We start from the raw sequence: 14,227 nt of genomic DNA, 5'->3' as shown, positions 1-14,227 counted from the left end.
CATTGCACACTATATAAGCAAAGAAGTATTTTAATATTAAACACATCCATTTCCTATCTGTAATTATATTTCATATATCCAGAATTCTGTTTCTACTAGTAAGAATTGTATTTTTACGTGTCTTAATGAAAATCAGAGATATCCAAAACTGTTCTTACTAGTAAAAACTGTATTTGAAGATACAGAACTTAGACTCTCATAGGCAAATTTCTATGTAAGATATCTTCAAAACTTTAAGAAATTTAAGTGGCCGCTTTAACATTAAATAAGTAGGCGGGATAGTAATTTTGGATATCTGCATTGAAATTCTTACCAGTACAGAGAAATACTTATTCAGTTCTTACGAGTTAAAATGAGCATTTCGGTCATCTGTAATTAACTTCTTACTGGCAGGAATGACGTCACTTTCCCCGTTTATCTATATTATAAATGAATTGTGGTTATCTGCTGAAGGTGAAGTCTATAACTACATTATAGATATCTTAAACCAGTTTGCCTTTTGGATATCTAAAACGGACATTGTGCCTTGTAATAATTCTATTGCAGACATCAAAAAAGAATGACGTAATTCCCGCTATTAAGAACTGAATTACGAACGTCTCAAATGCTCATGTGTACTGGTAAGAATGGAATTAGAGATATCTGAAATGCCAGTTTGTACTAGGAATTACAGTGTAGATACGTAAAATTACTATCCCGCCCCCTTATTTAGTGACGTCTGACAATTAACCAGGCAGAATTAAATCCAAACGGTATGTCTATATACCTCTAGACCTGAATATCTAAAACCGCAGTATACAACCACAGTATACGACTGTATAGCAAAACATAGTAGCCTAGTAGTTGGTTGGCGTTACAGGCAATCATACTTGTTTCTAAGTGATTAAAAAAAACAGATTAAATACCACATATTGACAGGTTTACTTTTTATTCAGCAAAGAGATTTGAGAAACACTGCAATTTTGATAAAGGATGCAGATTGTTTTGGACGGTACGCGTCAAGAAAACTGACATATTCAAAATAATAGCACCGCCGGAATTTGAAAAATTACAGGCAATAAATAGGTTGCAAACGCAACTAAAATACATAGTACCTTACAATACTTAATAGTTTATCAGATTTAATTAGCATATCAAAACATTTCCTGGGATTTTTTTTGAGCTAGTTGTCGGACATGTTTACAAGAAAGTTGCCCACTGTTTCATTGAACTTTCTCGCTAGTTGCTGTACAGGTTGTCTATAGATAGCTTGAAAGCGGATTGCCTCAAACGCCCACCCTTTCCGCCAAAGCAAGCAAAAATTAAAAAAAAAAACAAAAAAAAAAAACAAATCCTAAGTGCCACTTAAAATTCCGTAAACCTGATCCATTTCGATCCATTCCATAGGAAAAATGGCTATGCATCTAATAACATGCAACAGGCACGTTAATTTTGTCCAGTTCTTAGAAACCAAACACGGGCGTTTCCTGCACACGTGGTTACTGTATGAACAGACGGTGAAGTTAGAACCCATTTATTTCATTTTCAAAATCCTTATTGAACGAAGTCACGAGTTTTTCATTCAGAAGTGCATTAAAGTTTTAAACCGTGCGTCTAAGTCATTCTTTATACAAAAGCAGACGCTCGAATATGTCCTGTTGTTGTAGTCTACGTTTAATGGACGCGCCGAGGGCTTTGAATTGGCGTTTTTTCATATTTAATGACATTTCTGGGACAACAGATGTTTTAAGAGTCACAGAAAAAAGTGTGCCATATGTTACGCCTCCGACAAAAACGGAGAAAAAAATGAGCGCATCTATTTCATATGTGGACATATCGGGTTGAATGACACAGCGTCATTTTAACAAAGTAAGAAGAACAGATGTGGTGCAAAAAAAAGAATTAAATAAAAGACGCTTTTCAGTGCACCGGTTTATTCTTCACGTACACTAACCAAATGCACTATCACTAGATCACAATGATATATATCCGGTCATTTTACGGCTGCTTATATTGCCGTAATACCTAAAGTTGTCTAGTACAGGGGAAACAAGAAAGACAAAGAACATGCGGCATTTTCGCGGATTAATTACGTCATGATTAATTCTGAGCGTCGGTGGCTGCCAATTGAGTGAAAGGGAAATTCAGCAGTGCATACGGTCATAATATTGCTCATTTACTGTACACTGCAACTTACTAAACATTTAAACTGTCTTTCATATGCGCCCATAAATTTCCTGTAATGTCTGCAGGCATAACGGGTTACAAAGAAGATGTGAGTGAAACATATAACCGAAAGATTAAATTAATCGTTTTTGGGATTTACCTCACACGCTCGGTGTCTGTTCTCGTAATTTAAAACTGCATGTGTAACATTTGCTATTACTATCTGATAACCAAAATAGCTCAGTACACTTAGATCGGATTGTAAATGCCACTCCCTAATTTCAAATCATCGTTATAAAATGTATATATAAACATCTTAAAAACGGAATAGGAGTGCCCCCCCCCCGCCCCCCCATTAAGTAAGATTGATACTGGGCGTATGCCCCGAATTAAGCCTTAAATGAACACCTGGCTGTGTGTGTGAGATAAAACGAGAGAGACGGAGATGTCTTATAATGGCAAGAACAGAGAATTGAAAAATGAATTTCATGAAATAACTGGATGTGCATGTTGTGAACTGAAAGGCTCATGTTTTCAAATATAAATTTATATAAAAAGACTCGCTGATGTGTATTTTTCCGTTGTCCATTTAATAACAAGAAAGTTCATGTTTTCTGTTGAAAATATTCATAGAACCTGTGTTTTTAAAGACTAAAACTCCAAAAATGAATGAAAATAATGTAATAATTTTAATCATAAATATTTATTAATGTTATCAGATATGCATAAAATTTCAAAAGTCACTATTTAAATTTAAGTAAAAAAATGTAATGCCCCATTTATAGTGAGCTGACAGCAGTATTAATGCTTTTTCGTTAAAATAGGCACCGTGTGTGACACATCACACCTGGAAACCAGCCCTGCAACAGCTGCAGGGAAAAATTAGTTCACTGATGCAGAGGATAAAATGAGGGAATAGCTTTAACCACAAAAAATAACAAAACCTCCATACTTTCTCACATTAAGCAGTTCGGTTGCAGCTTTTGTTCCATCAGTACCTGTAGTGGATAAGAAATTACAGGTTCATACAGTCCCATCTATTAAACTGTCCAGGGCATATATAAATTTGTCTGTATGCATCTATAGCAATGTGCTCTCACATTTACTGCAATTTAATGCGCACTCTTCTTAATCCAAATTCTGAATATTTTACAAATGATTAAATGCATCATATAAATGATTTTTTTATTTTCATTATTATTATTATTATTATTAATAAACAATGCTTTTTTATTTTACAGTTTTCTACTATACATTTTTGTTTATTTGCTTTTGAAATATGCAGTCTGTACAGTTACCACATAACAAGTGCCAGAACCCTCTTCACACTGTGAATTTCCACAAACGTGAAGATTATCAGATGAAGCTATCCTTCTGTTTCTCATAAACGCAGCAGGCAAAGATGTTGCTTTTATTGCAGGCTATTTTAGCCTTCATGGTGCAACTGAAAACAATTTTAAACATGATACTATTGGTATAATAGAGAGTTTGGTGCCGCAATAATTAAAAATAACAACATTTAATTAATGGAATTATGACAAGATGTTTACACTTCCAGAATGAGCAAAAAGTATTAAAAATGTTAAAAATAAAAGCACATTAGAACTTAAAACTAATCTAAATGTTATTTCAAGTTGGAAAAAAACCTCTCAGATATCAGAATCTGTTTCTTTAACTTTACCAGTCTATTCTGATAGATTATTTTTGGAGGCAAAAGATTCCCATTGGTGCAAGCAACAGTAGGCTGTCCATCTATTCAATATGTGGAGCAGATGTTTTGAACAGTTCGGTGTGACTTTGGATGATGCCCTTATGAAAAGCATCTCTAAAACATGGCAGTCTGCAGGTCAGCCAGCATCACAGAGGATGTCCTTCAGTGGAAGCCCTGCCACAGTCCTAACAGACAGTGACTATGTTCAGCTGGCTGCAGTTAGATCCGGAATAAAGAGCAACTGCAGATGTTACAGTTGAACAATAACAAGAGTCAAAACCCCCTCCATCCACCAATGGCAGAGAAGCAATGCATCATTGGGTGTCCCAACATAACCCCTAAGATGGCATCGAATTAACTGTCGCCTCATAAACAAATTTAAAGGTAGATGTCAACCGCTGTGGTGCCATTGATGAACGCAAACAGCATTCTGTGCCTTTGCCTAACCCGTTTCACAGACTTTTCGGAAGTAGAGCTAAGCCCTATCTTGGACCCCTATTCCAGCTCCTCTTCCAGGTCTCCCGTTCCACAACCCAGCATTTCCAAAACCTTAGTGGGTTTACTGCTGAATTCTCCTCATGTACACTGGTGCCCGTTTATCCCCGAATGACATCTTCATTTATTTTATCCCCATTCCTTCATTGTTTATTTCCAACATTATTTCAATGGTTACTCCAAAATTCTGTATTTTAGTGACATCGTAGTCCACAGTATTTATGGGCCAAACACACTGCATGGGCAAACACAGCCAAACACTGCATGAAGTGCTTTGTTACAGACTGTAATCCACAGCTAAGGGCTTGGCTGTACCAAACCAGGCGAACACATTTGGATGAAATGCTCAGAACTGCAGGGACGCCGAACCAAAGACATTAAAGCTGCTTGTCTTCCCAGCGTCCACTTCGTTCTACTTGGCTTAGCTGCTTGTTGCCATGACAATTTTCTTCTGTTTCCTCAGTACTGTACATATTTCAGTTGGTTTCTTCCCATTTTTGAAAAACTCCTTAAAAGTCAAATGTATGATGAGAACCTATTTTGCTTTTTGAGCACTTGATTGTCTTTTCCTGCGGTGGGCTGCCCCCCCATCCTGGGTTGTTCCCTGCCTCGTGCCCATTGCTTCCGGGATAGGCTCCGGGCCCCCCGCGACCCAGTAGGATAAGCAGTTTGGAAAATGGATGGATGGATGGGTTGTCTTTTCGTTATGTGTTTGCTTTTTGAGTACTTGATTTTCTTTTTGTGATATGGTTGCCTCACACTCCTCTTCAGCCCTTACTTTAACCATGGTTCTGTTATTTCAGTAATTCAATAAAAGTACTATTCCCCCCCCCCTACCTCTTTGCCCCTCTAAACCTAGGGTACAAGATTTACTGAATATTGTTTTATGGTTCTACAATAACCATTTGGTTCTAACACTGAATACTTGAAAAATACTAAAGCTTCCACATTTCGGGGCATAGTGATATGCAAAGGCAATCTGAGTCAACAAATAATGATAAAATTCGATAGATAGATATTTAATTAACTTCACAAACAACATAATTAACAGTGAAAAGGTAACTGCCTCTTGAGATTCGGTATATGGCTGCATCACTTGAAGTGTAGAATTTGGCAGATTCCTCTATGACAAACTTTGGGCAGTAACATTTAAAGGCATCACATTTGTTTTCATCACAAACTGCTCATTCCAGTAACATCTGAGGGATATAAATCACAAACTGCTCATTTCAGTAACATCTAAGGGATATCAATCACAAACTGCTCATTTCAGTAACATCTGAGGGATATCAATCACAAACTGCTCATTTCAGTAACATCTGAGGGATATCAATCACAAACTGCTCATTTCAGTAACATCTGAGGGATATCAATCACAAACTGCTCATTCCAGTAACATCTGAGGGATATCAATCACAAACTGCTCATTTCAGTAACATCTGAGGGATAGCCAAAATGAACTGCTAATTTAAGGAACTGCTACACATTGCTATGTGGAATAGGACTGCACATTGGCTTACTGCATTTCTTGTTTTTCGCCCATTGTTTTACAGACTTACGCATATGTTTGAAATTGTTTTCTTGGTGCAAGACCCAATTGAGATGCAAACCAGCCCCAAACCATGGCAATACAACCAGCACAACCATTTTGCCATTAAGGGTCTGGTGGTCTGCAGACACAATGGGATCCTGACAGACCCACGCCCCCAAAAAAATGATAATATCTCATTCATCTGCTTATATGGATTTTCCTCATATCAGTCTAGAGGACAATGGATTCGCCTTGGATAGATTCCATAGGTCCCATTTTTAACCTGGTAATTTTCTGATGCTGAAGTCATGAACACAGACTCTAGTTAAACCAGGAGAGGCTTTTGGATCACTAGGTTCTTCTTCCAGGTCCTTCTTTGTAAAGGCCCCGCATAAAGACCTACATTCACTGCTGAAAATATTCAAAAAATTCGGAAAATCTGAACGGGGCCAAATCCCATTTCACTGAGCTACACAACATGTCTGTGGAAAACCGTCCCAGGAGAACCTCCAGTGGGGAAACCCCAGCCTGGTATTCATTTACCTTTCCTTAACCTCCACCCTTTGTCATCGGCATATATCTAAAGCAGCCCTTTCGACTTCGCCATTAACCTTTTGTGCTCCCATCAAAAGCCATCCGCAGGACATCACAGAGGGGAGCTACTGCAGCATTCCGCTCAGGTATTCCCAGGCCACGAAGGAGTTATTCTGTGGGCATTTTTCTCTTGCTGTTCCCACAGTCCCAGACCACACCCCCAACCCCCACAACACCCAAGACGTTCCTGCAGCCCTTGACCTCATCACTCTCGCAACAGCTGTTTGCTGATAGCGCTCAAGGGCCCTGCTTTTTTTCCCCATCTCTTGTCCTCTCATTCCATCCCCTCATTACTTAAGAATACGACCGCGCTAAGCTACATGCTTGATGCGGTATGATTATGGACTGTGACCCCTCCCCACCAAAGATTCTGCTCGCCCTTCTGACTGTCTGCTGAAAATTATCAAGAAAAAACCCAAAAGACTACCGTGTGGGACGATGGTGTGCTTTGCAGTCGTCAAATTAGACGGACAAGACAAGGCTTATACCATTAACTCCATACCAGTGTATTGTTTTACTCTTGGTATTATGATCGATGAGCTGTCAAACTGCAACCAGTCTGAGCCAGAGAAAAGAATCTGTTTGTGTTGTATCTCCCCGGCTGTCTGCCTGATCCCTTACTTCACACAAGTAGGGATGGCGGAACGTCTGCTAGAACCAACCGCGTGTTCTCGAACAACTCTAACCAAAGTTATTTGAATTCCAAGAATGAGTATTATTCCTGCGATTCCACGGATTGCTTTCCGATTATGGATACGGAGCCCATCAGCCGAGACGACGCGTGCGTACAGCTGTGTAAATATACCAGTCTGCATAGACATTTACTTAAAGATACACTTTTCATTTTTGAACATGTGGGCAGTGTTTGGCTCAGTGGGTTAAGTTACCTGTCATTGGTTCAAATCCCAGGGTCAAATGGATGCTTTCACAATTGGACTCTTGAGCATGGCCCTAATACTCAATTGCTCTAAGGACCCTGATTTCTCAAGCAAAAAAATATACTTTGGATAAAACCTACAGGTAATTAAACACAGCAGTCATTTCTGCACTTCTCATCATGGAATATTCGTTATTGCTGTGTTTATAACACATTGTGTAGCTCCTGCTCCAGAACTGAATACATTTCTACCTGGGCATTCATTAGAAGCTCAGCCTAGCTGCCTAGCTACTTCTTGACAGCATGAATCTTTGCAATGTGCTAATTTGCCTCGCTTGTGCATCGCTTTGGACAGTAGTGTCTACGAAATAAACTAAATGTAAATCAAATCACTGGAAAAGATGTTAGAGAAAAAAAATACAGTGAGCAAGGGGAGGAAGTACAGTCCTGTACTGGGAGAGCAAAGCATGCAACCATGGAAACGGCGGGATTCAGGAGACCGGGGGCTCTGCAGACTCGCGGGATACAGCGTCATACGAGGTGAGAAGCAGAGAGCGGGGTTAGATCGTCAAACCCGGCAGGTGTTCTGGCGGGAAGCAACAGTCAGCTGAGCCGCAGGGCACAGGTGTGCCTTTGGCGCGTTGAATGGTGGTTTATGCTCTACACCCTGGCCCTGTTTCCTGGTGCAAAGAACCGCCATCTAAAGATAGCCAAGGCCGACCCAACAAAGATGTAATATAAGAAATTTAAATAACCACAAAACATCAACTGTCACCAAACAGGAGGCCCGGAGAAGAGGGGAAGTATGTGAGCGGCTTCTCCAGCAGAGCCCAGTCTCCTGCTCTGCACATGTGACAACAACAACCAACTACAGAGGAGCTCGCCTGTCCCCACGGCGACCACCTGCTAGGAAAAAAAAACACAAACAAAAAAACAATGATGAAGGCGGGAAAGTGCAAAAGAGAGAGATCTGCCGGCAGGTCCCTGGGGCTCCCAGCATGCATTTCAGCAGCATGCATACAGCCTGTCAGTGTTTGCGTGGTGTAGAGGGGCAACTGAGACACAAGGTATGACTGAAGAAACTCGAAAAGGCTTATTAACATGGATGGACTGGACAAACCCACAAGAAAATTGGATTTTCCTATTAACTGTGACATCAAACTGCATCCATGAGATTGTTGACGGGATATAACACACACAATCTAATATAAGACATGCTTTCCTCGTAATCCAAAGCATTTAACGTTCTAATTAGAGGTCACTGTGTTGTTTGGACTTCGACCTGCCATGCAGACCACTCTAACGCCATAGGTGCACTATTTAGAGGACATTAAACTTAATTAGACCACCCTTAGAACTTTATTAGACTTTCCGAACTGCAACTTATAGGTCTCTGCATCTTCTACCTGTTTAAGCGAGCCCATACCTGCAAGAATCCCCGGGGATGCTGTCCTGTACATGTCTACTTGCCATTCTGACTGACCCCACATGCCTGTGGGAGTGGGGGGAAGGGGGGGGGGGGTCCCTGTAGCAGACTGCAAGAGTTACAGGAGAATTGAAAGAAAACCATGTCAGGGTCAGCTGCTGTTGTTCCACTCTTTGTCCCATCCCTCGTGTTGTCAGTCTTTGTGTTTTTGCCTGCTCCTGGTCGGCCACATGGCTCAATGCACTGAGCATGTGGCTGGCTGTGCTCCCCTCTGTCTTATGTTTGAATCCCACCTCCTCTTTTGTAGATTTTGTTTCCTTGTGTTTCAAATGTATCACTTTTCTGGTCCCTGTGTTGTCATTCGTATTCGGTTTTGGTTTGTGCCCTTGATTGTGTTTTTTACCTGTCAGTTTTCCCCATTGTTAGATTCTGTTTCATGTTTTAGTTTATTAGCTTCACCTGTTGCCTGCCCTTGTGTGTTTCCCTGATTGCTCGTTGTCCTGCGCCCTCCCCGATTGGTTAATTGTCTACGGCTCACTCCTGCTGTCTCGTTACCCAGTTCAGTTTTCCTATTCACGTTCCTCCCTGAGTTCAGTTCCCCAGTGGTTCATTTTTTGTTTGTTGAAGTTTTGCTGTAGATGTATGTAGTTCGATGTTCTGTTATTTGTAGCCTACCTACCTTTTGCTGCCCTGACTGGTTTGGAAATTAGTTTTTGTTTATCCCTTTTAGTTCTGACCCCTCGAGGTCTGTTTTTGTTTGTAGTGTTTTTTTTTTTTGTTTTGTTAAGTAAACCCCTTCTGTCCCGGTGAGCCGCAAGTGGGTCGTCCAACATTTCTGCCTGTATCATGCCACGTCCTCGCTGAACCTGGCCTTAAGCAAGCAAGGAACCATTTTCTTCTAAAAGACGGGATTCCAATCCAGTGATTCCCCGAACGGGGCTCAGGCAGGCAGACGGCTGAAGTGGGCACATCGAAAGGTGCACGGTCCAAAAGAAGAGGGGATGGAAAAGAAAAAGGAAGAATATGGAAAAAAAGAACAAGCAAAAATGTGAAATTCCCGAAGAGCAGCCCTGGTCTGTCGCTTCCACGGTCCAATTTATTTTCATAAAGTGTAGTTTCCAATATATTAACGTACGCAGCACCAGTGGACAAGAAAAAAAGCCAGAGATCAGCATGGGAGAGGGACAAAAACAGCTGATGCTGAACAAGGAGGGGGGGAGAAAGACCTCATGGTTCAAGGTCAACTGGCCACCCAACCTTCCAGAACATGGAAGCCATAAAAGTTAAATTAGATGCCATATATCAGACACATCGTAACACGCAGCCCGGTGTTCAACGTACGCCACCGTGCCGAGGGAAACGCACACCCTTCAAAAGTCAATCAGATGCAGGTTTTCCCTTTCTTTCTTTTTCCAATGACACCTATTGAAAAGTGAATTTAGACTAATGAAAAAATAATAATCCAACTGTGTGGAAGTAATCAGTTTTTAACATGCTCTTTCATTATCACTCGCGGGGCGGGTTCTAGCACGTCGTCAAACGGGAGCATGTCAGAGGAGTTTCCTCTCCATCATTCCCCCAAGAAAGAGAACAGGGAATGGATGAGGAATCATGTCAGTGCCCAGTCAGCCTGGGGAGGGGGGGGAGGAGCCTAAACACATGTCATGTGCAGCAGAGAAGATGAGGAGATGTAGGCTGGTGGAGTCATTTATAGACAGCAGAACTTTCCATCCTTTGCTGCACCTGCACAGCTCACTGCCTTATCTTGGTTCTGAGAATCCCAACACACTTATGAAGCAATTTTCTGCTTTCTGTTATTCAGAAAGAAAAAAACAAAATGTATAGACGAATTGCACATTTTGCTTTTTGCATAATCATTTAAATCATTAAGCTTCTATAGATCGCTTTGAATTTGCTAAAATTCCAGAGAATGCCTGCAAATCAATATGAAGTCTTTTCAGTAAAAATAACGGAAAGAATCCCGTTAGAAAAAATACAACTAGTTCTTTTAAATGCATTTACTGCTGCTTATCATTAATTCAAGCATTACAAATGACAAATCTGCGTTAACCTGTCAGATCCCATCAGACACTGATTGAAAAATGCATATATCCACTAGAATACAGCTTGAATGTTGGAAGTACTTGATTGAGCTTTCAAAGGCCACCTCTTACTGCATGCATTTATGACCATGGACAACAATGCAAAATGGGTAGCAATGAAAGTAACAAACAGAGTGCATTCTGCAGCTGACTCCGTGCAGCCTACCTTCCCGCCAAATTTCATATTCATTGCCGATCATGAGATAAGAAATTATCAGGAGTCTCTTCAAAAGGACATTTCTGAAATGTCCTGAAATGTCCTGGCAGGGTCACACAAACACTCTGTTTGACCACGTGTCTCTCTAACCCTGTCCTTTCTAGGAGTTAGGTGACACTATTGAACTCTCATCAACATCCAGGACTTCCTGACCTTTCCAGAATTCCAGGCAGATAAACTATACCCAGTATACCCAGTTCTTCTGTCAGAGATTAAACGCTGTAGATAAGCTTTGAAATTCAATGTGCCGGTTTTAGATATCGGCAAACATTATCCATATGACACATAATGTTCTACCGAAATGTTCTACGGATAAAAGTGCACCCTGACAGTGCACTTTTGAACACTCTTTGCTATTGTTTAACACCCACTTCCACTCGCGCTCCCCAATCTTGTTGTGCATCAAAAACAAAACTATACATTATCTTCTTAATATCAGTGTCATCTATGGGCAACTCTGGTACCGAACCTGACGTTTGACTTTAGAAGTTCTGCCGACTTGACCCAGTGTGAGAACATACCACGAACTTGTGTCTCCAACCACAGGTTTAGCTTTTTGAGCGTCGTCGTCACCGCTAGCAAGTTGCATATTGCGGGGGACCGTCTGTTTTGCAAGCTGGCCTGTCTGCCAAACGCTGCATAGCACCTCGATTATTCATCCTCCTTTCCGTTTTTTTCTACCGTCGTTCACAGAGGCACAGGACTCCCTAGTGCAGCCCTGTACCAATACAAAGTAGAATAGTGGAGAAACAAGTTCTACAGAGAAGATTCACTTAGGATTGAACTGACCTGAGAGTAACAATGTACCGGCAGGATCGGTTCCCACACCCAGGTAGAAGGATAAAAAAAACCCCACAGTAATCACTGCTTATTAAAAGTCACACGACGCTGGCAGGATCGGGGGGGTGTGCATTCCATGAGAAATCCATAGCAAGCAAGTCGGAGCTCGCCCCGGGTGTCACTGTTACAGGGGCACGCCGGAAAGACCGACAAGCGGCACAGGAAAGTCAGGTCCGCTGGGAGACACTGCCGACGAGAAAGCACAGGTGAAAGATGCCTTTTCAGCACTGCATGAATGCTGGCTTACTGTTTATTTATTTAGCAGATGCTCATATCCGAAGCGATGTACATTTTCGAGAAAACAGGATCAGACATTCCCGGGAGCAATTCGAGGTTAAGGGCCCTGCACAGGGGGCCCAACGGTGACATCATTTTACCGACCTTGGGATTTGAACCAGCAACCAATCAGAGGCACATCATCCAAACCCGCTGAGCCAGAAACTGCCCCCGGTTAGAAGACACATCAGCCCTGACCATCTACCGCTCCCAGCGACGTATTTAACTTCTTGTTGATCTGTGCTGTCTTGGGACAACTGGGGCAGATTAACTGTAAATCTGTGAGTCAGCCAGCTTGATATGTCCCAGTGGTTTCTATGTTAGGAGAACATTTTAGATAAAACCGGGCCAGTATTCCAGAACCCTAATTCAACGAGATTGTACAAGAATTTTATATGATCTGCTACATGCTTATCTTATTAGTGTTACTATATGACCATATTAGTGTGTTCAAGTCCTGCGGTGTTGAGGGGTTCAGGTGAACAATTCCGGCATGCCTGTTATCCTCGCCTCTGCGTGGTACTGGCCACATGCAAAATGGGATGCAACTAATGCGCCCCTGGCAGTATTAAAAACTGGGATGAAATAACAAATGAACACCACTGGTGTTTAGATGTTGCATTACATGATGGTGACAGAACTGTGCTGCTAATAAATGAATAGAGAGTCGTTTCTGTAGAGTAGGAAGGTGAACGTTCCATATGAACCCTAATGGAGCCTCAGAGCAGGAACCACAACCCAAATCTGGAAGTGCAAGCAAAAAAAAAGAAATAAATAATAGGGAGGCAAAGAATGAGCGTTTGAATGCTGAGTGAAGAATTTTTTTTATTATTATTGTTCGGGAAAAAACCAAGTACGTCATTGGTGAAACGGATCCAAGGTTCGAGGGAAACAGCTCTCACGCCTCGCGCTGCTGCAGAACCCGGCCAGACAGCTGTCATTACAGCCTGTGGATTTACAGCACCGCTGTTTCTCAGGAAGACGGAACTCGCATGGGCTGGGGGGTGGGGGGGGCTAGGACAGAAGGGGATAAGGAGGGAGGGCTGCTATTTCAGGTAGAACAAGTCATCAAGAGGGAGGCTGTTCGATTCACACCTGAGGCTACATCAAGGGCATTGTGACATGCCTGACAGATAATCTCCACACTAAGGGTTTTGTGTTAATTTGAATGTGGAGGGTGGGGGTGGGGACATGGGGACAGACAGACAGAGAGGAGTGGGGAGATAAAACAGATGCATCAAGCATGTGACTTTATCAGGTTCAGTTCCTGAAATGCACGGAAATGCTGCAAACGGTTGGTGGAGAAAGCCACTAATGCACAGTAACCTCGCAGCTCCACCCTCCCATGGGCCGCTGTCCGGCCACCCACCATAAATCCAGCATGGAGTCATGCTGGGGGCAATAAAGCAGCAGGATGCTGAGGGAGGGGCCAGAGGCCGTGCTTTAACATGCGCACTGGGGGCCTTTATTATGTAGGACCAGAGCAGCAGGTCTTGCCAGGAAGCCCAGGAGCCTGTGGGGTCTGGGGGGCGCTGTGGCCATTGTGCTCAAATGGAGCCCCTCCCCCGCTGGCTTCCGGTCACATGGCACACCGAGGCACTTGTCCCAGCGTGGCAACCCTGCCCTGGCATGGGGGCCAGGGACGCCTGTGTAACCCCTCAGCATTCATCGGTAGCTGCGAGTAGGCTGACAGGCACTTGGAAAGGGACAGTCTGTCCGACAAACTGAATCACAGTCATCAGGGCGCCGTAAAGGGTGGGGGAGTCAGGACAACTCCAAGGGCCCCTGAGTGAAAGGGACCCTGAAAGCTTTAGAACATAATTGGATTGCTCTAGGTTGGGGGCCCAATATCAGTGCTTTTCCACTGACATACAGGAACCAAGCCATGTATAAACTAGTGCTGTAGTTCTCGAGACCGGTCTTGGTCTCGAGACCAATCTTTTTGTGGTTTTGGTCTTGTCTTGGTCTCGACTCTATTTGGTCTAGGTCTTGTCTTGGTCTCAGACATAGCAA

This window comes from Brienomyrus brachyistius, chromosome 3, assembly GCF_023856365.1.
Source record: "Brienomyrus brachyistius isolate T26 chromosome 3, BBRACH_0.4, whole genome shotgun sequence".
NCBI classification, from domain to species: domain Eukaryota; kingdom Metazoa; phylum Chordata; class Actinopteri; order Osteoglossiformes; family Mormyridae; genus Brienomyrus; species Brienomyrus brachyistius.
This window is presented reverse-complemented; position numbering follows the sequence as displayed.